This window comes from Coffea arabica, chromosome 9e (genome assembly GCF_036785885.1).
Source record: "Coffea arabica cultivar ET-39 chromosome 9e, Coffea Arabica ET-39 HiFi, whole genome shotgun sequence".
In the NCBI taxonomy this organism is placed as follows: domain Eukaryota; kingdom Viridiplantae; phylum Streptophyta; class Magnoliopsida; order Gentianales; family Rubiaceae; genus Coffea; species Coffea arabica.
In genome coordinates, this window is record NC_092327.1 from 17,813,060 (window position 1) to 17,839,396 (window position 26,337).

The 26,337-nt window shown below is 38.0% G+C and overlaps 1 long non-coding RNA gene across 3 annotated transcripts; it reads right to left on the minus strand.

Annotated features, from left to right (window-relative positions):
• Positions 1-20,465: 20,465 nt before the first annotated feature.
• On the minus strand, positions 20,466-24,268 carry LOC140014523 (uncharacterized). Of its 3 annotated transcripts, none has more exons than XR_011821282.1 (6): positions 23,981-24,268; positions 23,543-23,809; positions 23,365-23,454; positions 22,928-22,997; positions 21,491-21,556; positions 20,466-20,844 (listed from the first exon to the last, which is right to left on the minus strand). It is a non-coding gene; the product is annotated as an uncharacterized lncRNA (long non-coding RNA). The 3 variants fall into 3 exon arrangements; XR_011821281.1 differs by having other exon boundaries at positions 24,065-24,267; XR_011821280.1 differs by lacking the exons at positions 23,543-23,809; positions 23,981-24,268 and having other exon boundaries at positions 23,365-23,536.
• Between the last annotated feature and the right edge of the window lie 2,069 nt (positions 24,269-26,337).

Below are 26,337 nucleotides of genomic sequence, written 5' to 3' on the forward strand. Positions count from 1 at the left end.
GACCTAGTTAAGCTAGGAACTTGATTGAGTGCCCTTCTACATTGTTGTAGCCCTGTTTCATAGCTTCGAATCGGTGGGTCTTACACCCCCAACCGATAACCGTAGTGAAATTGACGCCATTACCGCATTATAAGATCAAACACGGTTTTTCTATTAAGGCTTAAGTTAAGGTCATATATTAATTGCTGGTTTGCTACCATGCTTATTTATGCATATGAGACCCTATTGGGGTTGTGTTCAGCATTGTTTTATGACTCGTCGTCGAGTCTCTCTTAGGGCTTGCTTTCATTTTGGTTGTTTCCTAGCTAACTTTTGTACTTGTACCACTTTGAGCCCTGTACGGCTTTTGGGAAATGAGATGACCTTTGGTGTGAAATGTTGGGGCTAATTTGAGGAAATAATGAAGCCTTAATGGCTGGAAAAGTAAGAATTTTAGGGACGGTGCTGCCCGATTTTCTAGGCCGTTTGGTTCCTTTAAGTAGATTTGCCTTTTGGTGGAAATGAAAGGCTTTTGGGTTGTTTGCGCCTAAGTCTTCATGTTACCTTTTTGTTTCCAAGAAAATCATGTTTTCCACCCTTGCATTAGTAATTATTTTGGCGAGGCATACGACTAGTAGTCGAGCCTCATGTGCATTGTGTTTACTCGATTCTGGAAGTAAAACCTTCAATTGATTTATTTTGATTATTTTAGGGTTTCTTGGCGATTAAGGCCAATCTGAAGTGAAAACTTTTGAAGTTAAGCCGGTGAGTGTACCACTCCCCTCCATTGCTATTTAACTTGATTTCTGCTCTGCAATCTGTTTATTTGTTCGAGACGAGGGTGTACTTTATCACACTCGTTCTCTAGTCTGCTCATATGCCAATTTACTATGCAAAATCTGAATCTGTTATCTGTGTCTGCATCTGTTCGGATTTCTATGACCTATGAGCTCAATCCTGTGGCTAAGTTATTCGAGTCGGGCCGGCAAGGGCCTGGACGATTAGATAACGAACCACGGTAGTCTGTTCGGGGATTTTGGGTATTGAGACCCTTGATTCCGGGTATACTCGAGTATTACCATTTTTGTTCGTTTGAGGTGAGCGGGCCCGGTAAAGGGGTGTTTGGTGGACGGAATTCGGTGATAAGAGGGGTCTACGGACGCATTGGTTCTATATACGTTGACGGAGAGTCAACCGGTTTGGATCAAGTATTGCGCTGGAAATTTGGCTCCTGAGAGCCACCCGTATCCTTCTGATTTGAATCATTGGTTCTTTTGCTTTACATCTGACATGTGTATCTGATTTGTTAAATGTGAAATGCCATGATTTTAATGCTATCTGTTTGGTACCTCATTGAGCGCAAGCTCACCCCGTTCTGTTTCTTTTGTTTTCCTTACAGGAAAAATAAATACTTTTGGACTGGATTTGACAAATGGCTGCCAAATTGAGCTAGTTGAACATATCTTTTGCATAGCTCATGTATTAAAACCCTAAGTGTACTTTTGGGGCGTTTGTTTTGATTTGGCAAACCATGTGTATATATTAACTTTTGAAACTTTTGTATGTCATTTTGATTGGTAAACGCTAAAGTTCAGATGTGAATGTTTGTTAGCTATTTCGGTTGGGTTCTGACGGGTCGGTTACTATTCATGGCCGACTCCGGATTTCATCTCATTTTATTTTGGGTTATTTTACCATTTTGACCTGTTTACGCTCGTTTGTAAGTTCCGGATCGCAATAGATAGCTCTAATCTGATCCGTAGTCCTGGCGAGAGCTGGGCAGGCAGTCCGCTAACCCCTTTGGTTCGCCTTAGGGGAAAGTGGGGCTGTTACAATTGGTATCAGAGCCACTTCGCGTGGTCTCTGCGCGGAGTGAGACTGGGCCAAGTGGTGTTGTGGTCCTAATTTCGTGAATATGTCTAAGTGCTCGTTTGAGCGTAAGTTATGAACCGGGCATGTGATAAGTGTGCGAATCATTATCATGGGACTCGAGGAAACTAGGTATGTATGTCGGGTAGGAATCTTTAATAAGGATGGTTTACTCTTGGGACCGGCCGGCTCGAGTTGTGAATTATCTTAGATGGGATTCTTGTGCCCGGATACGGAAGAGATGAGAGCCTAGGTAGGCAATTTGGGCTAGTCATTTGCTTGATCCGTTGGGTACCTTAGATTTGAGGGATTCCGCTGATAAGGAATTTCGAGGACGAAATTCTTTTAAGGGGGGGAGAGTGTGAGAACCCGTAAAACCCTAATATTTTTCCCTAGGGTTTATTTCCCCTTAATTGCATGTTTTCTGCATTTTCTGGCTTAGGAATATTTTCCTGGTGAATTTTATGAGTATTTATAGTTTTAAGATGAGTTTTCTCGTATTGGAGAGTTTTTAGAAAATTAAGAATATATATTGGATGTGGGACCCACTAGTGCGAAAAGTTCGAAAAAATTCGGCCAATAAGGTTAAGTTTCGGATACTGTGAAAAATTTATCGGGTGGTAAGAGATAAGTAGAGAGTGAGATTTGATTGATGAGAGAGAGAAAAGAAAGGATAGGAATGCATTTATGATAGTGACAAGTGTCACAATCTCATTGGTTGGACTTTAAGAATTACTATTCACTTTCTTGACTTTTTTGACCAAAGGATTAAATATCAAAAATTCACAAAATTTCCTCATTTTTCTTTCTCCTTGGCCGGCTCTCTCTCACTCTCTTGCAAGAAGAAGAACTCTTCAATCTTCAAGCTTTCTACTAGCAAATCATCTAAATCAACCAAATAAACAAGATTCCACTCCATAAAATCCTACCTTCTAGTGATAGTAAGGGTATTAGTGAAGTTTGTTTGAAGCTCTAAGGTGGCCAACACCTCTCTACATCTCTTGATACTTGGTAAGTGATGTTTGAACCTCTACTACACCTAATGATGGTTATAGTATGCTTAGAAGTGGCTTGAGTGTTGGAATATATGATTTATTTCTTGGTTTGGCTTGATTTAGTGAAGTTTTCCATTTTATTGATGATTTTTCTGGTTTAATATGATCTTGATGTTGGGTGCTTGTATGATGGATTGTAATGGTTGGAAATGACTCTAGTGAGTGTGAATTGTGGTTAAATGCAATCAATTTTGGATTTGGTGTGAAAATTGAAAAGTTAGGGTTCTTAAATCCCCTATTCTGTCCGAAATTTTAGGTCATAGCTAGAGGCCGAATTGGACTTTGCTCAAAACATGAAAGTTGTAGGTATTGGTGAGTAAGAAGTTCCTGCAAAATTTCAGGGAATTTGGAGTAGTATAGAGAGAGTTATGCCATTTTTACTGTTGCTATTTTTGGTGAACAGAATGTGCGGAACTGCGATAGTAATTGCCTATTTTGACTGGATTTGGTTTGGATTTTGAAGTTGGTGTCTTCTGTTGAAATGTTACTGGATGTCTTAGCTATCATATGCCTTTGGAATTTCGGCATTTGGACTTGTATAGACTGAGTTATAGTAATTACAGTTTTCTGTGTTTTGCAAACCTGTTTTGGTAATTCTGGTATAGTATTTGGCACTTTCGACCTAGTTAAGCTAGGAACTGGATTGAGTGCCCTTCTACATTGTTGTAGCCCTGTTTCATAGCTTCGAATCGGTGGGTCTTACACCCCCAACCGATAACCGTAGTGAAATTGACGCCATTACCGCATTATAAGATCAAACACGGTTTTTCTATTAAGGCTTAAGTTAAGGTCATATATTAATTGCTGGTTTGCTACCATGCTTATTTATGCATATGAGACCCTATTGGGGTTGTGTTCAGCATTGTTTTATGACTCGTCGTCGAGTCTCTCTTAGGGCTTGCTTTCATTTTGGTTGTTTCCTAGCTAACTTTTGTACTTGTACCACTTTGAGCCCTGTACGGCTTTTGGGAAATGAGATGACCTTTGGTGTGAAATGTTGGGGCTAATTTGAGGAAATAATGAAGCCTTAATGGCTGGAAAAGTAAGAATTTTAGGGACGGTGCTGCCCGATTTTCTAGGCCGTTTGGTTCCTTTAAGTAGATTTGCCTTTTGGTGGAAATGAAAGGCTTTTGGGTTGTTTGCGCCTAAGTCTTCATGTTACCTTTTTGTTTCCAAGAAAATCATGTTTTCCACCCTTGCATTAGTAATTATTTTGGCGAGGCATACGACTAGTAGTCGAGCCTCATGTGCATTGTGTTTACTCGATTCTGGAAGTAAAACCTTCAATTGATTTATTTTGATTATTTTAGGGTTTCTTGGCGATTAAGGCCAATCTGAAGTGAAAACTTTTGAAGTTAAGCCGGTGAGTGTACCACTCCCCTCCATTGCTATTTAACTTGATTTCTGCTCTGCAATCTGTTTATTTGTTCGAGACGAGGGTGTACTTTATCACACTCGTTCTCTAGTCTGCTCATATGCCAATTTACTATGCAAAATCTGAATCTGTTATCTGTGTCTGCATCTGTTCGGATTTCTATGACCTATGAGCTCAATCCTGTGGCTAAGTTATTCGAGTCGGGCCGGCAAGGGCCTGGACGATTAGATAACGAACCACGGTAGTCTGTTCGGGGATTTTGGGTATTGAGACCCTTGATTCCGGGTATACTCGAGTATTACCATTTTTGTTCGTTTGAGGTGAGCGGGCCCGGTAAAGGGGTGTTTGGTGGACGGAATTCGGTGATAAGAGGGGTCTACGGACGCATTGGTTCTATATACGTTGACGGAGAGTCAACCGGTTTGGATCAAGTATTGCGCTGGAAATTTGGCTCCTGAGAGCCACCCGTATCCTTCTGATTTGAATCATTGGTTCTTTTGCTTTACATCTGACATGTGTATCTGATTTGTTAAATGTGAAATGCCATGATTTTAATGCTATCTGTTTGGTACCTCATTGAGCGCAAGCTCACCCCGTTCTGTTTCTTTTGTTTTCCTTACAGGAAAAATAAATACTTTTGGACTGGATTTGACAAATGGCTGCCAAATTGAGCTAGTTGAACATATCTTTTGCATAGCTCATGTATTAAAACCCTAAGTGTACTTTTGGGGCGTTTGTTTTGATTTGGCAAACCATGTGTATATATTAACTTTTGAAACTTTTGTATGTCATTTTGATTGGTAAACGCTAAAGTTCAGATGTGAATGTTTGTTAGCTATTTCGGTTGGGTTCTGACGGGTCGGTTACTATTCATGGCCGACTCCGGATTTCATCTCATTTTATTTTGGGTTATTTTACCATTTTGACCTGTTTACGCTCGTTTGTAAGTTCCGGATCGCAATAGATAGCTCTAATCTGATCCGTAGTCCTGGCGAGAGCTGGGCAGGCAGTCCGCTAACCCCTTTGGTTCGCCTTAGGGGAAAGTGGGGCTGTTACAATTGGTATCAGAGCCACTTCGCGTGGTCTCTGCGCGGAGTGAGACTGGGCCAAGTGGTGTTGTGGTCCTAATTTCGTGAATATGTCTAAGTGCTCGTTTGAGCGTAAGTTATGAACCGGGCATGTGATAAGTGTGCGAATCATTATCATGGGACTCGAGGAAACTAGGTATGTATGTCGGGTAGGAATCTTTAATAAGGATGGTTTACTCTTGGGACCGGCCGGCTCGAGTTGTGAATTATCTTAGATGGGATTCTTGTGCCCGGATACGGAAGAGATGAGAGCCTAGGTAGGCAATTTGGGCTAGTCATTTGCTTGATCCGTTGGGTACCTTAGATTTGAGGGATTCCGCTGATAAGGAATTTCGAGGACGAAATTCTTTTAAGGGGGGGAGAGTGTGAGAACCCGTAAAACCCTAATATTTTTCCCTAGGGTTTATTTCCCCTTAATTGCATGTTTTCTGCATTTTCTGGCTTAGGAATATTTTCCTGGTGAATTTTATGAGTATTTATAGTTTTAAGATGAGTTTTCTCGTATTGGAGAGTTTTTAGAAAATTAAGAATATATATTGGATGTGGGACCCACTAGTGCGAAAAGTTCGAAAAAATTCGGCCAATAAGGTTAAGTTTCGGATACTGTGAAAAATTTATCGGGTGGTAAGAGATAAGTAGAGAGTGAGATTTGATTGATGAGAGAGAGAAAAGAAAGGATAGGAATGCATTTATGATAGTGACAAGTGTCACAATCTCATTGGTTGGACTTTAAGAATTACTATTCACTTTCTTGACTTTTTTGACCAAAGGATTAAATATCAAAAATTCACAAAATTTCCTCATTTTTCTTTCTCCTTGGCCGGCTCTCTCTCACTCTCTTGCAAGAAGAAGAACTCTTCAATCTTCAAGCTTTCTACTAGCAAATCATCTAAATCAACCAAATAAACAAGATTCCACTCCATAAAATCCTACCTTCTAGTGATAGTAAGGGTATTAGTGAAGTTTGTTTGAAGCTCTAAGGTGGCCAACACCTCTCTACATCTCTTGATACTTGGTAAGTGATGTTTGAACCTCTACTACACCTAATGATGGTTATAGTATGCTTAGAAGTGGCTTGAGTGTTGGAATATATGATTTATTTCTTGGTTTGGCTTGATTTAGTGAAGTTTTCCATTTTATTGATGATTTTTCTGGTTTAATATGATCTTGATGTTGGGTGCTTGTATGATGGATTGTAATGGTTGGAAATGACTCTAGTGAGTGTGAATTGTGGTTAAATGCAATCAATTTTGGATTTGGTGTGAAAATTGAAAAGTTAGGGTTCTTAAATCCCCTATTCTGTCCGAAATTTTAGGTCATAGCTAGAGGCCGAATTGGACTTTGCTCAAAACATGAAAGTTGTAGGTATTGGTGAGTAAGAAGTTCCTGCAAAATTTCAGGGAATTTGGAGTAGTATAGAGAGAGTTATGCCATTTTTACTGTTGCTATTTTTGGTGAACAGAATGTGCGGAACTGCGATAGTAATTGCCTATTTTGACTGGATTTGGTTTGGATTTTGAAGTTGGTGTCTTCTGTTGAAATGTTACTGGATGTCTTAGCTATCATATGCCTTTGTAATTTCGGCATTTGGACTTGTATAGACTGAGTTATAGTAATTACAGTTTTCTGTGTTTTGCAAACCTGTTTTGGTAATTCTGGTATAGTATTTGGCACTTTCGACCTAGTTAAGCTAGGAACTGGATTGAGTGCCCTTCTACATTGTTGTAGCCCTGTTTCATAGCTTCGAATCGGTGGGTCTTACACCCCCAACCGATAACCGTAGTGAAATTGACGCCATTACCGCATTATAAGATCAAACACGGTTTTTCTATTAAGGCTTAAGTTAAGGTCATATATTAATTGCTGGTTTGCTACCATGCTTATTTATGCATATGAGACCCTATTGGGGTTGTGTTCAGCATTGTTTTATGACTCGTCGTCGAGTCTCTCTTAGGGCTTGCTTTCATTTTGGTTGTTTCCTAGCTAACTTTTGTACTTGTACCACTTTGAGCCCTGTACGGCTTTTGGGAAATGAGATGACCTTTGGTGTGAAATGTTGGGGCTAATTTGAGGAAATAATGAAGCCTTAATGGCTGGAAAAGTAAGAATTTTAGGGACGGTGCTGCCCGATTTTCTAGGCCGTTTGGTTCCTTTAAGTAGATTTGCCTTTTGGTGGAAATGAAAGGCTTTTGGGTTGTTTGCGCCTAAGTCTTCATGTTACCTTTTTGTTTCCAAGAAAATCATGTTTTCCACCCTTGCATTAGTAATTATTTTGGCGAGGCATACGACTAGTAGTCGAGCCTCATGTGCATTGTGTTTACTCGATTCTGGAAGTAAAACCTTCAATTGATTTATTTTGATTATTTTAGGGTTTCTTGGCGATTAAGGCCAATCTGAAGTGAAAACTTTTGAAGTTAAGCCGGTGAGTGTACCACTCCCCTCCATTGCTATTTAACTTGATTTCTGCTCTGCAATCTGTTTATTTGTTCGAGACGAGGGTGTACTTTATCACACTCGTTCTCTAGTCTGCTCATATGCCAATTTACTATGCAAAATCTGAATCTGTTATCTGTGTCTGCATCTGTTCGGATTTCTATGACCTATGAGCTCAATCCTGTGGCTAAGTTATTCGAGTCGGGCCGGCAAGGGCCTGGACGATTAGATAACGAACCACGGTAGTCTGTTCGGGGATTTTGGGTATTGAGACCCTTGATTCCGGGTATACTCGAGTATTACCATTTTTGTTCGTTTGAGGTGAGCGGGCCCGGTAAAGGGGTGTTTGGTGGACGGAATTCGGTGATAAGAGGGGTCTACGGACGCATTGGTTCTATATACGTTGACGGAGAGTCAACCGGTTTGGATCAAGTATTGCGCTGGAAATTTGGCTCCTGAGAGCCACCCGTATCCTTCTGATTTGAATCATTGGTTCTTTTGCTTTACATCTGACATGTGTATCTGATTTGTTAAATGTGAAATGCCATGATTTTAATGCTATCTGTTTGGTACCTCATTGAGCGCAAGCTCACCCCGTTCTGTTTCTTTTGTTTTCCTTACAGGAAAAATAAATACTTTTGGACTGGATTTGACAAATGGCTGCCAAATTGAGCTAGTTGAACATATCTTTTGCATAGCTCATGTATTAAAACCCTAAGTGTACTTTTGGGGCGTTTGTTTTGATTTGGCAAACCATGTGTATATATTAACTTTTGAAACTTTTGTATGTCATTTTGATTGGTAAACGCTAAAGTTCAGATGTGAATGTTTGTTAGCTATTTCGGTTGGGTTCTGACGGGTCGGTTACTATTCATGGCCGACTCCGGATTTCATCTCATTTTATTTTGGGTTATTTTACCATTTTGACCTGTTTACGCTCGTTTGTAAGTTCCGGATCGCAATAGATAGCTCTAATCTGATCCGTAGTCCTGGCGAGAGCTGGGCAGGCAGTCCGCTAACCCCTTTGGTTCGCCTTAGGGGAAAGTGGGGCTGTTACAATTGGTATCAGAGCCACTTCGCGTGGTCTCTGCGCGGAGTGAGACTGGGCCAAGTGGTGTTGTGGTCCTAATTTCATGAATATGTCTAAGTGCTCGTTTGAGCGTAAGTTATGAACCGGGCATGTGATAAGTGTGCGAATCATTATCATGGGACTCGAGGAAACTAGGTATGTATGTCGGGTAGGAATCTTTAATAAGGATGGTTTACTCTTGGGACCGGCCGGCTCGAGTTATGAATTATCTTAGATGGGATTCTTGTGCCCGGATACGGAAGAGATGAGAGCCTAGGTAGGCAATTTGGGCTAGTCATTTGCTTGATCCGTTGGGTACCTTAGATTTGAGGGATTCCGCTGATAAGGAATTTCGAGGACGAAATTCTTTTAAGGGGGGGAGAGTGTGAGAACCCGTAAAACCCTAATATTTTTCCCTAGGGTTTATTTCCCCTTAATTGCATGTTTTCTGCATTTTCTGGCTTAGGAATATTTTCCTGGTGAATTTTATGAGTATTTATAGTTTTAAGATGAGTTTTCTCGTATTGGAGAGTTTTTAGAAAATTAAGAATATATATTGGATGTGGGACCCACTAGTGCGAAAAGTTCGAAAAAATTCGGCCAATAAGGTTAAGTTTCGGATACTGTGAAAAATTTATCGGGTGGTAAGAGATAAGTAGAGAGTGAGATTTGATTGATGAGAGAGAGAAAAGAAAGGATAGGAATGCATTTATGATAGTGACAAGTGTCACAATCTCATTGGTTGGACTTTAAGAATTACTATTCACTTTCTTGACTTTTTTGACCAAAGGATTAAATATCAAAAATTCACAAAATTTCCTCATTTTTCTTTCTCCTTGGCCGGCTCTCTCTCACTCTCTTGCAAGAAGAAGAACTCTTCAATCTTCAAGCTTTCTACTAGCAAATCATCTAAATCAACCAAATAAACAAGATTCCACTCCATAAAATCCTACCTTCTAGTGATAGTAAGGGTATTAGTGAAGTTTGTTTGAAGCTCTAAGGTGGCCAACACCTCTCTACATCTCTTGATACTTGGTAAGTGATGTTTGAACCTCTACTACACCTAATGATGGTTATAGTATGCTTAGAAGTGGCTTGAGTGTTGGAATATATGATTTATTTCTTGGTTTGGCTTGATTTAGTGAAGTTTTCCATTTTATTGATGATTTTTCTGGTTTAATATGATCTTGATGTTGGGTGCTTGTATGATGGATTGTAATGGTTGGAAATGACTCTAGTGAGTGTGAATTGTGGTTAAATGCAATCAATTTTGGATTTGGTGTGAAAATTGAAAAGTTAGGGTTCTTAAATCCCCTATTCTGTCCGAAATTTTAGGTCATAGCTAGAGGCCGAATTGGACTTTGCTCAAAACATGAAAGTTGTAGGTATTGGTGAGTAAGAAGTTCCTGCAAAATTTCAGGGAATTTGGAGTAGTATAGAGAGAGTTATGCCATTTTTACTGTTGCTATTTTTGGTGAACAGAATGTGCGGAACTGCGATAGTAATTGCCTATTTTGACTGGATTTGGTTTGGATTTTGAAGTTGGTGTCTTCTGTTGAAATGTTACTGGATGTCTTAGCTATCATATGCCTTTGTAATTTCGGCATTTGGACTTGTATAGACTGAGTTATAGTAATTACAGTTTTCTGTGTTTTGCAAACCTGTTTTGGTAATTCTGGTATAGTATTTGGCACTTTCGACCTAGTTAAGCTAGGAACTGGATTGAGTGCCCTTCTACATTGTTGTAGCCCTGTTTCATAGCTTCGAATCGGTGGGTCTTACACCCCCAACCGATAACCGTAGTGAAATTGACGCCATTACCGCATTATAAGATCAAACACGGTTTTTCTATTAAGGCTTAAGTTAAGGTCATATATTAATTGCTGGTTTGCTACCATGCTTATTTATGCATATGAGACCCTATTGGGGTTGTGTTCAGCATTGTTTTATGACTCGTCGTCGAGTCTCTCTTAGGGCTTGCTTTCATTTTGGTTGTTTCCTAGCTAACTTTTGTACTTGTACCACTTTGAGCCCTGTACGGCTTTTGGGAAATGAGATGACCTTTGGTGTGAAATGTTGGGGCTAATTTGAGGAAATAATGAAGCCTTAATGGCTGGAAAAGTAAGAATTTTAGGGACGGTGCTGCCCGATTTTCTAGGCCGTTTGGTTCCTTTAAGTAGATTTGCCTTTTGGTGGAAATGAAAGGCTTTTGGGTTGTTTGCGCCTAAGTCTTCATGTTACCTTTTTGTTTCCAAGAAAATCATGTTTTCCACCCTTGCATTAGTAATTATTTTGGCGAGGCATACGACTAGTAGTCGAGCCTCATGTGCATTGTGTTTACTCGATTCTGGAAGTAAAACCTTCAATTGATTTATTTTGATTATTTTAGGGTTTCTTGGCGATTAAGGCCAATCTGAAGTGAAAACTTTTGAAGTTAAGCCGGTGAGTGTACCACTCCCCTCCATTGCTATTTAACTTGATTTCTGCTCTGCAATCTGTTTATTTGTTCGAGACGAGGGTGTACTTTATCACACTCGTTCTCTAGTCTGCTCATATGCCAATTTACTATGCAAAATCTGAATCTGTTATCTGTGTCTGCATCTGTTCGGATTTCTATGACCTATGAGCTCAATCCTGTGGCTAAGTTATTCGAGTCGGGCCGGCAAGGGCCTGGACGATTAGATAACGAACCACGGTAGTCTGTTCGGGGATTTTGGGTATTGAGACCCTTGATTCCGGGTATACTCGAGTATTACCATTTTTGTTCGTTTGAGGTGAGCGGGCCCGGTAAAGGGGTGTTTGGTGGACGGAATTCGGTGATAAGAGGGGTCTACGGACGCATTGGTTCTATATACGTTGACGGAGAGTCAACCGGTTTGGATCAAGTATTGCGCTGGAAATTTGGCTCCTGAGAGCCACCCGTATCCTTCTGATTTGAATCATTGGTTCTTTTGCTTTACATCTGACATGTGTATCTGATTTGTTAAATGTGAAATGCCATGATTTTAATGCTATCTGTTTGGTACCTCATTGAGCGCAAGCTCACCCCGTTCTGTTTCTTTTGTTTTCCTTACAGGAAAAATAAATACTTTTGGACTGGATTTGACAAATGGCTGCCAAATTGAGCTAGTTGAACATATCTTTTGCATAGCTCATGTATTAAAACCCTAAGTGTACTTTTGGGGCGTTTGTTTTGATTTGGCAAACCATGTGTATATATTAACTTTTGAAACTTTTGTATGTCATTTTGATTGGTAAACGCTAAAGTTCAGATGTGAATGTTTGTTAGCTATTTCGGTTGGGTTCTGACGGGTCGGTTACTATTCATGGCCGACTCCGGATTTCATCTCATTTTATTTTGGGTTATTTTACCATTTTGACCTGTTTACGCTCGTTTGTAAGTTCCGGATCGCAATAGATAGCTCTAATCTGATCCGTAGTCCTGGCGAGAGCTGGGCAGGCAGTCCGCTAACCCCTTTGGTTCGCCTTAGGGGAAAGTGGGGCTGTTACAAGAACTAAAGCTGGAAATTCCTATTTAGTAGCTAAAAAGTCACATTAAAGCTACAAATCTTCATACACGCCCATAACAAGACTTGATACCATCATATCATGGATGAAAAATATAAAACAAGGCTGAAAAATAAAACCCTAGGCTGGAAATTTCACCAATCTTCACAAATCCATGATATCTTCCATAAAACTTCCAATTTCAAGTCATCTACCTAATAAATTGCAAGGTAAGAAAGAGAAGGAAAGTTTTCCAACTTAATACCTTCAAACCTCCAAGAGAAAGTGAAAAACCGAGGCTTTCCTCTCCAACTAACTCCATTACAAGCTTCCTTAGCTCCTTGTTGCAACTTTGTTCGGATTAAACTAGTGATTTTTGTTGATTTCTCACTCAAGCAAAGCAAAAATGAAGATGTAACTTGAATCTTTCTTCTCTCTTTTCTCCTCTCAAGAGTCGGCCAAAGAAGATGAAAAGTGAAGGAAATTTTGTGCTAGGAAAGATAAGAATGGAAGAAAACTTTTGGTCAAAGGTTACTTTGATTGCCAACACTTGGCAATCATTCATTTTTCCTCTCTTTTTTTTTTTTTTGCTCTCTTTCTTGGTCAATAATTTTGGCCAACCCTATGATAAAACTAGGGAAAGAAAAATGAAGGAAAAATATGAAGATTAGGGAAAGAAAGTCTTGGTCAAGTGGTGTTTTCGACCAATAACAAACGGCGCAAGTCGGTTCAAGCCTATTTCTTTGCCTCTCTTGTACTTTTGTTTGAACTTATGATTCACTCTTTAACTCTTAGCACTTTTAATCACATCTTCCTCTTACTCAACCCACGCTCTTATCCACCAAATTTAATACATACATCTCACCAATTGATCACACTACCGCAATGCACCAAAACTAACATACACTATTTATAATAGTAAAAATAAAACTCTCGACTCTATTATTTATTACAACTATTAAGGGAAGTAAATTAGTAGTAAATAAATTATAAATTAACTTATTCAAAATAAAAGAAAATTAGAAGAAAATATAAGCGAATTTTCACGTCCTCACACTCTCTCCCCCTTAAGAGAATTTTGATCTCGAAATTCATACCTTTATTCGTAAATAGCTCAGGGTATTTCTCTTGCATGTCCATCTCTAACTCCTAGGTTGCTTCCTCTACCTCATGGTGTTTCCACAGAATCTTAACCAGTGAAATTTGTTTATTCCTCAATTCCTTCACCTTTCGGTCGAGTACTTGAATAGGCCGTTCCTCATAGGTTAGAGACTCGTCAAACTCAATATCCTTTGGCGGTAAAATATGAGTCAGGTCCAGATGATATTTCTTAAGCAAAAAGACGTGAAAAACGTCATGGGTTTGGGATAAACTTGCTAGCAACTCTAACCGATATGCCACATTTCTTACCCGTTGGAGTATGTTGAAAGGTTCTATGTATCTTGGTTGTAGTTTTCTTCCTTTTCCCGCCTTGATCTTTCCTTTCAGTGGGGTAACCTTAAAAAACACCTTATCTCCTATTTCAAACTCCAAATCTTTTCTCCGATGGTCGGCATAGCTCTTTTGTCGGCTTTGTGCCATTTGAAGCCTCTGACGTATCATTTTTACCTTTTCGTAGGCTTTCTCAACCAATGGTATCATTGTTGGATCTATAACCTTTCTCTCTCCTACTTCATACCAGTGGATCGGTGATCGGTATTTCCGTCCATAAAGTGCTTCATATAGGGCCATTTGAATAGAAGAGTGATAACTGTTATTATACACAAACTTGACTAATGTCATGTACCAACTCCAACTTCCTACAAAATTCACAATACATGCTTTTAACATATTCTCAAGGGTTTGAATGATTTTCTCTGACTGTCCATCTGTTTGAGGATGATAGGTTGTGCTATAGTTTAGTTTAGTCTCTAAAGCCTCTTGTAACTTCTGTCAAAATCGAGATACAAATCTAGGATCTCTATCGGATACTATGCTCATTGGTACCCCATGCAATCTTACAATCTTATCCATATAATGTTTAGCAAGTTTCTCTAAAGAATATTTCATATTAACTGGCAAGAAATGTGTGGATTTAGTCAATCGATCTACTATCACCCAAACCGCATCATGACCCTATTGAGTTCGTGGTAACCGTGACACAAAATCCATTATTATGTGCTCCCACTTTAATTCAAGTATCTTTAGAGACTGTAACAAACCCGACAGTTTTTTATGTTCGGCCTTCACTTGCTGACAAATAAGACATTTTTGAACAAATTGAGCAATCTTCGATTTCATGTTGTCCCACCAATATAGACTTTTGAGATCTTGATACATCTTGCCATTACCTGGATGCACAGTGTACCTAGAACGGTAAGATTCTCCTAAAATGTCCTTTTTGAATTCCTCATCCTTTGTACAATAATGCGATTTCGAAACCTTAGGATTCCATCGGGACCTAGATTAAAGTCAGGTAATTCTTCCTTTTTCACTCTCTTCATCCACTTTTGCATTGTTGGTCTTTCTTTTGACTCTCCTTAATTCGATCCATCAATGTTGATTTCATCACAATATTTCCGAAAATAACTTTTTATGGCTCAAGACGAGGATTTCATTCACTAACATCTTCTAACAAGTTGCACTCTCTCATAATCAAACCTGCTAGTTGAGCTTTTTGACTTAAGGCATCGGTCACTACATTAGCTTTTCCTACATGGTTATTGATGATACAATCATAATCTTCTAAGAACTCTATCCACCGACGTTCCCTCAGGTTTAATTCCTTCTAGGAGAATAAATATTTAAAACTTTTATGATCCATATACACTTCAAAAATCACCCCATACAAGTAATGCCGCCATTTCTTCAAAACAAGCACAACAACAGCGAGTTCTAAATCATGGATTGGATAATTCTACTCATGAGATTTTAACTTCCGAGAAGCATAGGCAATTACATTCCTATCTTGCATTAAGACACACCCCAATTCTTCTCTTAAACCATCTGTATATACCGTATAGCTATCCTTCCCATTTGGCAAAGCTAACACTAGTGCCATAGTCAATCGCTTCTTAAGCTCTTGAAAACTGGTTTCACATTTAGCATCCAAAATATATTATCTTTGTTTCTTTGTCAATTTCGTTAAGGGCCCTGCAATCCTTGAGAAATCCTTTATAAATCGGCGGTAGTACCCTACTAGCCCCAAGAAACTACGAACCTCAATAGGCTTTAGTCGGATCCACCGCGAGTCCGTCCTTTGAGATTATATGGCCTAGAAATGATACTTTCTCCAACCAGAACTTGCATTTGCTAAATTTGGCAAACAGTTGGTTCTCTCTTAGGGTTTGCAATACCATTCTCAAATGTTGCTCATGATCCTCCTTAGTCTTTGAATACACCAAGATATCATCAATAAAAATCACCACAAAGTGGTCCAAATAAGGTTTAAACACCCGATGCATTAAATCTATAAATGCTACTGGGGCATTAGTTAATCGAAAAGGCATCATCACAAACTTGTAATGCCCATATCGAGTGTTAAAAGCAGTTTTTGGTATATCCTCCTTCTTAATTCTTAATTGATAATATCCTTGTTTGAGATTTAATTTAGAGAACACCACAACCCCTTGTAACTGGTCAAATAACTCGTCAATATGGGGCAAAGAATATTTATTCGTAACAGTTACTGCATTCAACCCTCGATAATCAATGCACAATAGCAAACTCTTGTCCTTCTTCTTAACAAAAGTACTGGAGCGTCCCAAGGCGACTCACTGTCATGTACAAATTCCCGTTCTAACAAGTCTTGCAACTGCAATTTTAATTCCTTAAACTCAGCGGGCGCCATCCGATAAAAGGGTTTTTGAAATAGAAGTAGTTCCAGGTGCTAGATCAATCTTAAACTCGATCTCTCTCTCGGGAGGCAATGACACCAATTCGTCTGGGAATACATCCAAATATTCATTTATCACCGACAAATCCTCTAGTTTAACCTTTTCTCTTGGGGTGTTAACTAAAAAGACTAGATACCCCCGTGCCCTATTACTTAACAATTTTCTAACCCTAATTCCCGAAATATGGGTAGATGAGGGTAAAATACCCCTCACATCTAGTTTTAGGGTTGCTTCACCCGGTATACAAAACTCGACCACTTTTGTTCGACAATCTAACCGAGCATGATAATGAGCTAACCAATCCATTCCTATAATAACGTCATACCCCTTAATAGCCAGACTTATAAAGTCTACTACCAATGTTTGTTCACCGACCCAAATTTCACAGTTTCTATGTACATCGTTGGCAAGTAAAGATTGGTCACCCATAGGTGTTCTCACTTCTAAATCATATGGTAGCCTCTTGACCTTCACGTCAATTTCACACATAAAAGTAGGGTTAACAAAAGAATGCGCCCTTAGGCGTTCAATCTCCATTTGGTCTCAGCGATTGGCACTAGCCAATCTTCTCCTCTCATCCACTATGGCGAGGACCACCCTATCGGGATATGAGTAGATCAGTCAACTATCATAGTGCTTGAACCTACGCCTCGGAGCCCACGAAATACCTGCCCTCCTGGATGCTCCTGATAGCTAAGCACCCGACGAGATCGTTCGATACTCCCATTCTCACCGTCTCCTTCCATTGCCTACAGTACAAGTAGCATCAAGAAAATAAGCAATTTAAACAAGTAAAGCTAAGTTAGCCGCCTACTCTCTAGGGTTTCACACTTAGACATTCATACATAAACCATATCAAGTACAAATCACTCAATCCGCCCAGACCAATTCAAACCTAAGCTCTGATACCACCTATGACGACCCCATCTCTCCCTAGGGCATACTTTAGGATTTAGCAGACCGTCTGTCCAGCTCTCGCTAGGACTCACTCACACAACTTCAAGAAAATAAATTATAGCTTCAAAAAAACATGAACCAACAGTTCCCAAACTTTGAATGTACGTCCATATACATGTCTATCTCAAATGTTCATACATACCCAGATATAACAAAAGATTCAAGTTCTACTTGCACTTCTAATCCCTACTCGAGCACTAGCGCCAGAATAATTACAAAAGTAAAAAATCTAGACAAAATTAGCCTGTTCCTGCCTCACACCCCCTGTAAGGAAAACAAAACTAATGGGGTGAGCTAAAGCTCAGTGAGATTCCAAAATTTCATGCAAAACAAGTAGCAGTTGGTCATTATAGAAAACTTGAAATCTCAAAGTGAGCGAGCACAAAAGTTCATGAAAATAAACAATAACACTATAAGCAACCCATTAATCAGGGATTCAACATTTCTAAATATAAGGATACGGGTCGCTCTTGCGAGTTAACTCGGCCACAGCTTGTGAGGCCCCAGTTCGTTCTACGTTGAGATATTCATTATTTGGGCGGTAACGTTTGGTTTGGGAGTATTTCGAAAACCCTAAGTAGGGATTAAGATTTAAACCCTAAGTTCCGGTTAAGATTGAAAACCTGTTTTTTCTACATTTTCTTTATTAGAAAATTCCCCAGATAATTTTTTTTTTTGAGTAAATAGAGTTTTTAGATGATTTTTCGAGTATTAGTTAGTTTTTGAGAAATTAAGAACGTATATCGGATGTGGGACCCACTAGTGCGAAAAGTTCGGAAAAATTCGGCCAATAAGGTTAAGTTCCGGATACTGTGTAAAATTTATCGGGTGTTAAGAGATAAGTAGAGTGTGTGAAATGATTGATGTGAGAGAGAAAAAGAAGGGATAGGATTGCATTTATGAGAGTGACAAGTGTCACTTCCTTATTGGACCATGTGATGTATATTTGAGATGTATATTGTTTGTGACATGTAATTATTGGAGACGGATGTGTATTTGTGGACCAGTTGATGTATATTTGAGGTTTATTCTTGTAATTCATTTGAGGATTGTAGTGAACGACTGAGTCCTGGCGAGAGCCGGGCAGGCGGCCCGCCGAACCCTCTGGTTCGCCTTAGGGGGAGGTGGGGCTGTCACACAGCTTGCCAAGAAGTAGTTGACCCTTCGTCAACTTTGAAGTAGTATAGCAAGTCCAATGGAGCACCACTTAACTCCAAGCACCATCCACCAATCAAACCACCTACCGGGCCCGAACTCCAACATTAACTGTTGTGGTAATACTCGAGTATACCGAATCTAGTGGACCATATCTAGTGGATTACGTAATAAACAATAAATAGTACCTATGGTTTGCCCGTCTGGCTCGATTCGACCGACTAACCAATAGGGTTGGGATCCCAGGAAGTATGCAAGTCATACACATGTACATCGAACCATTTGTAACCAGTGCACAGTAATAAATCACATTAGGGCGAATGCGATAAAGTACACCCTTGCCCGACCAAACAAGTCAAGAAATATCTAATCACATTAAGAAAATATTGCATTTAAGTATCAAGTTCGGTCATGCAGTTGGAAACACTCACTAATGATTTATTGCTTATCCAAATCAAGCCCAGGTCCAACCCCCTAGCTAGAGTCAAAATCTGCGATAAAATATCGGGTAGCAACTTGTAATCAAATAGAGTTTCAAATATACGACTTTCGCTTCTTAAGATCAAGGATAAACCAAGTAAATAAAACTCATTTAAATAGTCATTAGAATACTTGATAAACCCTAAGAAAATACATGCCCGCTCTTTTGGTTTTGGTAAAGAAACAATTGAAGCCTTTAAGTTTATAGCTTGTGATATGCGACTAGAAAATCTCGTTTAAAGTGACCATTACTTTGTATTTGAGAAATGTATAATTTTGGAAAATTTTCAATTTATGAATCACCACCAAAGTCGACCTAAATATCCTTAAGCAAGCTAGGTCCAAATTGATCTCAAATCACCCTCCACTTCCACTTTCACTCACTCACCCTTCTAGAAAAAAAAAATGGGCAGCACCTCCCCTATTTTTCCTTAACTTTTCCTCAAAATTTCCAAGCTAAACTTCATAGTAAAACAGCCCAAATCAACTCCACAAGTTATAAGGTAAAAAGGGTTCCTATACTAGGCTACAAAACCAACCAATTTAAGCTTATCTCTAGCATATAAACATCATATGTCTAAACTGGAAAATTCACTACTAAAGTTGGAAACTTAAAACTGAAGCTGGAAATTCCTATTTAGTAGCTAAAAAGTTACATTAAAGCTACAAATCTTCATACAAGCCCATAACAAGACTAGATACCATCATATAATGGATGAAAAATATAAAACAAGGCTGAAAAATAAAACCCTAGGCTGGAAATTTCACCAATCTTCACAAATCCATGATATCTTCCATAAAACTTCCACTTTCAAGTCATCTACCTAATAAATTGCAAGATAAGAAAGAGAAGGAGAGTTTTCCAACTTAATACCTTCAAACCTCCAAGAGAAAGTGAAAAACCAAGGCTTTCCTCTCCAAATAAATCCACTACAAGCTTCCTTAGCTCCTTGTTGCAACTTTGTTCGGATCAAACTAGTGATTCTTGTTGATTTCTCACTCAAGAAAGGCAAAAATGAAGATGTAACTTGAAGCTTTCTTCTCTCTTTTCTCCTCTCAAGAGTTGGCCAAAGAAGATGAAAAGTGAAGGAAATTTTGTGCTAGGAAAGATAAGAATGGAAGAAAGCTTTTGGTCAAAGGTTGCACTACAAGAAATTTGGTCTTCAGTGACAAGCCATTTTTGTCACAAAAAAATAAAAAGTCGTCACTGATAACTTTTATTGACAACTTTCTAGTTGTCACAGAGTCGTCACTAAAGGCCCGTCGGTAAAAGTATATAGTGACGACAATAAAAGTCGTCAGTGAATGGAACTCTTTTGTGACAACTGATGTCGTCAATAATTATTGTAATTTTAGTGATGACATAGTATCTTGTCAATGATGTACAAATAAATGTCGTCACTAAAAGTGATATGTAATTGTCATTGGTATAGACTAATTACTGACGACTTTTGTTGTCACTAAACACTTTTTAATTTTATGACCGCAGATTGTTATTAATGGAAATTTCTGATTCAATGATAACTCTTTATCACCATGAAAATTGAAAATTTTCCTACAACAATTATATCTATAAATGGAAAAAAATGACAATGATTTATAATTAGCAAATGAATGCATCCATTGCATTACGAAATGTCAAAATATCATATAAGCATTCAAATATCATAATGAAGTTCAACAACACCCTATAGATAGTTTGATAAGTGGTATTTGGCCTAAATTTCACATATAACTCGAGGTAGCTTTACAAAACAAATCCAAGTCCCAAATTTCAACACAGAGCCGCTTCAGCAACACTCAGTTCCTACCCTCAACACTCCGCTCCTCCCCTCAGGTAAAAGATTTGTAAGGCAGTTTTCAGCAATGGCTCCTAAAGCTGACACCACAAAAAAGCTTGATACAAAGGCTCAGGCAGCCAAGGTTGCCAAATTTGTCAAATCTGGGACAACTTTTAAGAAGAAAGCCAAGAAGATCCGGACCAAAGTTACCTTCCATCGTCCTAAGACATTCAAAATCAAAATCAAAATCAGCTACAAAGAAAATCAAAATCAGCCCCAAACTAATGCACCAAATTAGCTCAAGAAATAAGTACTGCTATTAAACTTCAGCCTCAAAGGAATAATATAACAAGTTGATAAGGCAACAAGCACTACTATAACAAGTACTGATATAAGTACTGCTATGAACAATATAACCAGTTGATAAGACGATAAGCACAACACTAAAGGAAAAGCAACTTCAGTTCACTTGCTTAGCTAAAACATTCAAATAAACTAAACTAAACTAAACCAAAACAATCCAAACTAATGCACCACAGAGGATACAAGGTGTCAAGTATGATAACCAAAGTAATGTCGATCATGATATAAGGTGTCAAGTAGGAGCAATGTGTACCAACATAACTAGAATGTTTCTTTGCCATTTAAAAGCAAATAACAACTTTCTTGTTCTAGATCTCTGAAATTACTTTTGCTGTTTGTCATGGTGTATTAATTCCATAGAAAACCAGCACCCCTTAATATTGTATTCCAATCAAACTAGTGAGTTAGGCAAGTGGCGGGACATTGCAAAACATTCACAGTGAAATTTACTTCAAGAATGGCACCAAAAATGGGAACCATTCATGTGAAAAGAAAAGGTATTACCTCAAGGAATGCCTTCAAAACCCACATAAAAGTTAGTATTATTACTCCGTTAACAGAAAATCCAACCTACATCCAGCAAAAAGTTTGTGATTATACAGTATAAAATAATGCTATATGGAGAACAAACTACCATGTAAGACGTGAAACTATCAATAATTAGCAATTAACTGTGGCAAGATGTACACTTCTCAATTTAGCATTATTCCAAGTAGAAGAGGCAAAGCCATATTAATTTGAAAAGGGACATATAGATAGCTGGGGGAGATGGAAAACAGGTTTTATAGTGAATATTGGGCTAATAGATAATATGATAGCACTTAGCAGAGCTGTGGGGAGTACTCAAAAGGATAAAAATGGCTTGGAACTCTGGAGAAAGAAGAGTGATTCTGGACACGAATTGCAAGGCAGCTTTCGAACTAATACAAGGAGCAGGACAGGACTCACCACTATACAATCTAATATGTCAGATCAGGAATGTTTTAAGCAGGGATCGGGAATCCTGGCTACAACATGTTTGGAGAAAGAAGTAAGTGTGCAGACTAGCTAGCTAAAAGTAGTGTCAACAAAGAATCTGGGATGCAGATTGTAACAGAACCACCACAGGAACTTAGTGAATTGCGTGGTGCAAATATTTTAGGGGCTGCGACCCTATGTTTTGTTTCTGTTTAAGAGGATTGACCTCTCCCTTGTAAACTTAACAAAAGGAACATACTAGGCAGAGAAGTAAATGTGGTCAACACATTTGCAAGCAAAACATTTTGGCCAAAGCACCTTTGCCCTTAAAAAATAGTGAAACATGTGAAATTCAGCACAAGTAAGGCTAACAAGTATATTCTGGAGAATCATGGACTCTCAAAACATACCATAAGAAGCTGTCCATGCTGTTCTAATAACATTCCTAGTTCATGAATTTTTACGGAGGAAGATCTTTTTTCACATCAAAACTAATTGATGAGTTTTGGTCCTCTTACCAAGCTCTTCCAAAATGATACTAGTACAAGTCCTTAAGTAGACTTGAGATGCAGCCTTAGAACTCTATCACCAGATTTCTCAGTCACCAGATGCAACACCTTAGACTTGAGATGCAACCTTAGAGGTTTGTGTTCTAGAATGAATTTATAAGTTAGCAGAAAAAAAAAGTCTACAGTATCTTAACTTGCAGGACTACATCCATAGCTAATATACAGCTTTTAAGGCAAAGTACAAATGCAATGATTTGGAGCAACTTGTCCAGGTTTCTAAAAAAATAAATAAATGGAAACAAAGGAAATGAGAGTCGATTTGTGAGTGCGCACATTTACACAAAGATAGAGCACTTCCAACAGGGGGGATGTAATACATTTCATTCAGTTCTCCACAGAATCGAAATTAACTGCATTCTGGTCATTAATTAACCACACATTGTACCAACTTTCTTTGCTAAACTTGTCATAATACCTGTTACAACAATGACGATAAAGACAGCCAACACAATACTTCCACCATCATACCATCCTTCTTTTATACCCTGGAAAACAACATATTAGACTATGGCAAGACCAAATCAAAATTAACCAATCAAAACATGTCAGCATTTTCCATTTTCCACTCAGATTAGCTAGTAAATCACAAGTATATTAAAAAATACTTTAATCTATAAGAATTTGATAGGGACAGATACCATTCATGTCAGAAAATCAAAAGACAAGATTTAAAATTCATACAACTAACAAAATCATGATCTCAAACATATAGTAGTACAACAAAATTATTAAACAGAAAAAACTTTATAGGGCTTACAATTCTCAATTCAAAATAAGTATTAAGAGTGAACTTATCCTTAAAATTATAATAATAATAATAATAATTAGAGCAAACTCAAAAATTAAGCTTACCTCTGTCTTTATCCCAAGGGCCAAAGAAGCAGCCGCAGCTACCATCAAGATGATTAAAGTAGTGTCTCGACAAGCTTCCCACAGAAACCTCTATAACACAACTCACAAATAAGCAAGTTAACGAGGCACAGCTCATGATGCAAATGGTTCAATAACTCAACGATTTGCAGTAACATACCCAAATCTTCAAAATAAGAACATGCTGCTAATGTTCAATTAGACTAGTAACAATAAAGTTTATAAAAAAGAGGGGGAGAATTTCCCTCAGTCACCGCCGGCTTGGTGCAGGTGTTTTTCTTGCGCTTCTTGGCGCCACCGTCGAGGTGGAGGACAAGGTGGAGGGCTGACTCCTTCTGGATGTTGCAGTCGACTAGGGTGCGGCTGTCCTCGAGCTGCTTGCCAGTGAAGATGAGGTGCTGCTGGTCCCGGGGATGCCCTCCTTGTCCTGGGCAGAAATTTTTTTTTTTTTAAATTAGGGCAATAAAATTTGGGGAGAAATTGAAACAATTGATCATCTAAGTAGGGTAGAAAAGGTGATTGCAAATGATGGTGATTGCTAATTAGGGTAAGAAACTTTGGGGAAACTAGACAAATGATAGAGAAGAAGAGAATTTACCCAAAAATTGAATGTTGGGAACACAAAATCGGGTCAATAAAAATTGGGGGAAATTGATTACTAAGCAAGAAGAGAGAAACTTGCCTTTTTACAGCACATGCTCTGAGGAAACATATCAAAATCAGTAGCCCAATAAGGAGGAATGCTCGAGCATTAGTGAGAAAGAAATTGAGAGGGGTCGAAGTGAGAGAGAGACCGAGAGAGACAGTGAGAAGGCCAGCGAGTGAAAATGTGAGAATTAGAAGTGTATCAGACTTAGCCCAAAAGTGGTAGACTTGTACTCTTTCATTTTGAAATTTGCTTTTTAAAGAATGCCTCCACCAATTTTCAATTCCCGCTGTTTCTTTTTCATTTTGAACGAAAAATTTGATCCAATTTTTAGTTTTATCTTTTTATTTGGATTCTCAAAGAAATGTTATTTTCTTCGTATTAAATTAAACATTTTAATTAAGTATACTAAATCGGGAATCTACTTTCATATTATTTTAAGAAATAATTCATTATTTTTAAACATGAAAAAAGAAAATTCTTAATTATGTGTTAAGAACTTTCTATCAGTTTCTAGAAAATTTTGTTAGTTTTGTCTAATAGTACTATATTTTTTTAGATGTTTTATATTGAAGAATCATGAATGTAAACTTGCACGAAACTATAGTATACGTATTGATTTGTAAGAAAAATATGTATTCGTTTTGATTTTTAGCAAATCAACATTAAATTTGAAGGAATTGCAGTAATTAGTAGTCCTGATTTCATTAATTAACTTATATAACACAACTATTTCCGCTTTTCATCAAAATGAATTTGTACTTAATGAGTTTCAACATTCGACCAATTAGATGTCAAGGAGGCATTGACAGTACCCAAAATTAAGGTATTTGAATTTAGAGGCCTTGAGTTCTAATTGTAATAGTTTATATAGTTGTTCTAATTAAAAACTTTCATTAATTTTTTTCAGTTAAAAACTTATTGAGTAACTATGACTAGTTTAATAAATTATCAAATTTTAAAAAATTAAATTAATATTTAAGTAACTCTGACTAGTTTAATAAATCATCAAATTTTAAAAAAAATTAAATTAATATTGAGGCTCACAATTAAATAAATGCATTAGAGATGTTCAAGTTAGTGATGATACTTATGTTGTCACTAACTACACTATAGTTTTATTGACAAAAATTGGTCGTCAATAAACATAAACAGTGACAACAATGTAAAGTTGTCAAAGAAAGTGGTAGAATTACTGACAACTTTTATCAAGTCGTCACTATCGCAAAACTCGCGCCTTCCAAGTCCCGTGGCGCGAAGTAGTTTTGTGACGACAATTAAAGGTTGTCACTGAAAACTCAGTTGCTTTGAGTCAATTGTGACAACCTTCAAAGTCGTGACTAAACAACCTCATTTTGTGACGACTTTTTGTCATCACAAAGAAATGTTGTCACTAATGACCTTTTTTCTTGTAGTGTTGCTTTGATTGCCAACACTTGGCAATCATTCATTTTTCCTTTTTTTTTTCTTTTTCCTCTCTTTCTTGGTCAATAATTTTGGCCAACCCTAGGATAAAATTAGGGAAAGAAAAATGAAGGAAAAATAAGAAGATTAGGGAAAAAAGTTTTGGTCAAGTGGTGTTTTCGACCGATAACAAACTGCGGGAGTCGGTTCAAGCCTATTTCTTTGCCTCTCTTGTACATTTGTTTGAATTTATTATTCACTAACTCTTAGCACTTTTAATCACATACTTTCTCTTACTCAACCGCCGCTATTATCCACCAAATTTAGTACATGCACCACACCAATTGATCACACTACCGCAATGCACCAAAACTTTAACATACACTATCTATAACAGTAAAAGTAAAACTCTCGACTCTATTATTTATTACAACTATTAAGGGAAGTAAATTAGTAGTAAAGGAATGATAAATTAACTTATTCAAAATAAAAGAGAATTAGAAGAAAATATAAGTGAATTTTCAAGTCCTCACGGTTGAAGTTGGACCAAAAATAGAGCAAAGTTGAGTTTTGAATTGAATGTGCAAAATTGAAGATAAAGAAGAATCGCGAGGCGATCCATGAGGTATACCTTGTGGATCTAGCCTCGTGGATCCCTGAGAAGAAGCTGCTACTTGCTTCTACAACTTGCTTTCATTTTCCACTGCTTTTTGGACCAATATATCTTATAGAATCTGAGTGGAACTAGCTAAACTTGAGTTGGAAAAGCTAAGAACAACTTTTTTACCAAATAAGCACATTTTCTTGTCCAAAACATCTATAAATACCCCTTGAATCTCATTTATTTGAACATCATGTTAGCAAGAGGTAACACTTCGTAGTGTGAAATAAAGTAGAGTAGAAGT